Here is a 4,462-nt window from a genome sequence, read left to right on the forward strand (position 1 = left end):
TACACTACATAAGGTTGCTGTTAACACTACAAGAAGATGGGTAAAAGCCCTAAAAGCACTGGCATTTTATTTTCCCGGCGCTTAGTCTTTTCCGGCGCTCAATCTTTATCGACGCTTTATAAGCGCTGGTAAAAGTCTTTGCAGGCGCCGCTAAAAGCATTGCTTCAGAACACTTTTCCAGGCGCCGCTAAAATTCTACACAAGCGCCGGTAAAGTCTTTGTATAAATTTGGCCCCAGTAGGCCAATAATATTTTTTTATTATATATAATTCAATTGAAATACCTATATTTTTTAAATATTTGAAACATAAAAAATGATGCAATACAATTAAAACTGAATATTAAATAAAATTTATATTACTTCTTAATAAAAAAATATAATATTTATTACAATAAATTAAAAATGGTCTCAAATAAATAAATAAATAAAAGCAAATCCTCTATATGGTCTACTCATAGCACGAGTGACGTCAAAAGGCTGAAGTGCTTGTAGGCCTAAATTTAGGCACAATTGATTAAAATCCTGCACACAAGAAAAAAAAAAAAGAGAGTTAAAAAGTAGCATTCAACAAATTGATGCATGGAAAATAATCAATCATTTGATCCTATCCTTAAAAAGTCAAAAATTATTAAGGCAACAAATGTTGTAACTTGAATTCCATTACATCTATTGGCCCTACATTGATTCATGTGTTTTATCCACGCCCGTCCATCCATATGCACCCTTCACACGTGACATTCAAGTGTACACGTGACCAATATCAGTGGTGAATCTGGTTCATTAATTACAATTCTATGATCTGCTTTAGGTGACATGGAAGAAACTAGATGGTATCTAAGACGTGTTGAGAATCTAGGTAAGAATCTTCTACATAATGATCACAATAATAGTAGTAAAGGAACAAATTTAGAAAGCTGAGAATCTATTAGCATCTACAACAACTCTCAATTTAATTACACTCTAATATTAAAAAAAGGAAAAAAATCAAAGAAAACCATTCCAAAATATCAAAGCATTACCTTATATATTGTTGGGGTAAATGAAAACCCACGCCTTATTTCTCTATATAGATAAAGAAACAAGGTTCAAAAACTGAATCTCTAGACAAACCAATGAAAAAGTGAAAAATTGAGTTGATAAAAACTTGCCTATAATCAAAGGAAGACATGGCCCCAAGCTCATGTTCCAATTGCTGCATGGCAGCAAGGTTCTGCCCGATCCTTGCATCAAGTCTACAAATTTGCAAGAATTTTAGTATACTACAATTGAATATTAGAAAAATGAAATGAAGAATGTAGAGAAAGTTTCTTCTTCTTCTTCTTCTTTTCTTTTGCATTGAAGGAATTTCAGTTTAAGTCATGCTTGATTCCAAGGTCACTTCAAACATGAGGAATTTGAATTCACAAAAATATTGTTTAATTTTCTGTATACCTTTTTAAACTCTAGAAATTCAATTAATTTTACTTATTTTTAGCTGGTGAATCTCTGATTTCAATTTTTCCAAAAACCCATTTTAGGATTCTTTTCCTTATTCTTGGCTGATCAACTGGATCCCATGTTTTAATCCAATCAAAATTGCATGGCACACAACTGGAGTTGAAGAATGTAATATCAAAAGATTTTCTTCTCAAGAATGTAATATAAAACATGACAGAAAAAAGATCCTAGAATGTATATTTGTTGGAATTTCACTACAGAAAATGGTAGGTTCTGGTAATATTCTCCCATTGAATTAGGTGTGAAATATTCCTTTTCACTATCTGTTTGAAGGTTACCAATCAGATAAAGCAGGGCATGATTTTAGAAATATACAAAATCTGCATTTTAAAAAGGAAGAGCTAAGCTAGCATTGTAAGGCCCAGCACATTTTCACATTTTTTTAAAATTGAAATTTCTATCCAAGCTATCCCTAAATCATGTGGTTGGAAATTTTTTTAGGAAACAAGTCATCCATGGGCCTTAGAATAGGAACAATTCATAAAGAACTCACATTCAACAAAAAAAAAGCAAAAAAAGAAAAGCCTATAAAATAGTGGCATGGCTCTGGATCATTTGGTTTTTATGATTTCGGACATATGGAGTATCCACAGTTAGGTATAATAGATGAACGGTTTGGATCTCATACATATGTGCCTTACATACCTGACATAACTAAGATATTAGCATCTAGCACTGGATACTTGATGATTCATAAAACAATGAAGTACTTTAGCATCTGTAAAAAACAAAATGACAAGTCGAATTCTGCATATTACTGGTTTCCATTGGAACAAATAACCAACCAAATGGACTATAAAATGAAAATTAAAGAATGAAACACATTGAAAGAATAAATTTTCATTAGTCAGAGGCTAAAACTTACAATTTCCCAAACAATCTTAATTTGAGGCCTTGCCCCATCTAAAGATGGGCCCATGGTTTGAGTTTGGATTAGTATATGTATGCCCATGATTTGAGCCTGACTTGTATTAGGCTGAAGTGTCCTGTTACCTGTTGCAAGTGTGGCCAGTAGTTGTGAGATATAAAATTTAATTTGATAAGCTTTGTCAAAGAATATAGAATATAAATATCAATTGTTTAGGAAAAAGATGGACAACGATTAGATGGTAAGGTACACCCAATTAAATTTGGTTGGGTTATGGCAAAAAGAGAACTTATAAATTCCTAGATGGCCAAAGAGAACTTAGATGGTAAGGTACACCTAATCAGTTTCTCATAAAGAATTTGTTTCCAGAAAATAAATTCTTTAGCAACTTGTAAATTCCTAGTTTCCAAACAACCCAAAATACAGATTTGTTACATCACATATGGATAATGAATAGAAGATTATAACCAACTTATTTGGAAGTGTAAACAAACAGATGCATATGAGTTCTACTGTGTGCTTGTAAGTAGTCAGATTACATGCAAAATCATTCATGTTGATAGCTTCCAACATTCTCAATCTACAAAATCATTCATGTTGATAACTTCCAACATTCTCAATATGATCTAACATGAACCTTGCATGTATTTGGGGTTCTTTCGGAATGGGTCTGCTTCCATGTGTGGAATATGTCCATCTAGTTGTAAGTTAGAGCCATAAATCTAGTAGTAGTGATTTTATACTTGTGTTTTTGTTGCAGGATTTGTATTTAAATCAAATGAATAATACCCCTCATTATTATTTAAGAAAGAATAGATTTTCACCACTTACAGATGAAAAGTAAGAGGACTCAATAGGAAAGTTTCAGCCCTCAGAAAAGGAGTTCTTAAGACAAAAGGATATGCATATCTAGTTAAAGCTTTGGAAAAATCTGATCTATAAAATACTATTTTTCTAAATGTATAAGGAATTGAATAAAATGACATGTAGCTTAGGAATTTGATAGGAAGATTGGACCCATGACCCTGCTCACCTGAATTTGAGTCAGTTATCGCCCTCCCGATAGAGGTTCAGAGGTCCTATTGTTGCTCGTCCAGTTCTACCATTCATTAAAGACAATTAAAGTTAGAAGCAGGCACGCACACCCACCCATATGCAGAAGAAAATGCAAAGACACACACACACACATGCATGCATGCATGCACATTCTAAACATAGGAGGATGATAGGATTTTCATCTACATACACACATGCATACACACATATGCGTATATATTTCTTCTTTCCAAATGTAAGCTGGGAGCAGATCCCTGACTTCCTCAACATTGTAAGTGTGGCCACAATGACAAATGTACAGAGCTCAAACAAGGACTTTGGGTAGCCTTCATCATCCCATGAATTTTCAATTGTTTAATGGCTGTGCAGAGTTGGATGGATCCATCAGCGCATTGTGCACTATGCTAAGTTAATATACATAGATACAAACATTCATACATGCATATATACATATAAATAGCTGCAAAGAGAAAGAAACCTAACCACTTCCAATTGCAGGGACATCAGAAGAACCTCCCCAAATTAAAAGCCTTTCTTTGGATAATTCTACCTGCCGCATGGGAATGTATTTCCTCAAGTCAATTTCATTAACGTCTAGCTATGCTGATAAAGTGAAGCTTAAGAAAAATTAAATCATTAAGAAGAAAGATGACTAACAAAGCATATAGAAATGTGTTGTAATATACACTTGCCTCTTTCCCCCGGTTAGTACGCCACATGATTACTACAAGGATGAGGGTCTATAGAGCAATCCCAGTAATCATTCCACTCCAAATTCCCTTAATACCAAAGACAAATAAACACATGCAAGAAATCTTGTGTACCTTAAGCAATGTTCATCTAATTGTATTCATTATATGGGTTATTTTTGAAAAATAATACAAAAAAATGTTTGCTAGGTGTTTCTATATCAAGCTAGGCAAGCCTTAGATCAGAAAGCGAGAACGGAAACATGCGTGGTACTCAACAGAGAACATTTACTTGTTAAACCAAAAACTAACAAGTTGTTCACTCTTTTGTTATATTTATGCCAAAAAAAA

At 33.4% G+C, this 4,462-nt stretch overlaps 1 long non-coding RNA gene across 1 annotated transcript; it reads right to left on the bottom strand.

Annotated features, from left to right (window-relative positions):
• Nucleotides 1-335: 335 nt before the first annotated feature.
• Nucleotides 336-4,103, bottom strand: LOC131248624 (uncharacterized). The gene is made up of 3 exons (XR_009172320.1): nucleotides 3,906-4,103; nucleotides 3,400-3,465; nucleotides 336-523 (listed from the first exon to the last, which is right to left on the bottom strand). It is a non-coding gene; the product is annotated as an uncharacterized LOC131248624 (long non-coding RNA).
• Between the last annotated feature and the right edge of the window lie 359 nt (nucleotides 4,104-4,462).

This window comes from Magnolia sinica, chromosome 6 (genome assembly GCF_029962835.1).
Source record: "Magnolia sinica isolate HGM2019 chromosome 6, MsV1, whole genome shotgun sequence".
NCBI classification, from domain to species: domain Eukaryota; kingdom Viridiplantae; phylum Streptophyta; class Magnoliopsida; order Magnoliales; family Magnoliaceae; genus Magnolia; species Magnolia sinica.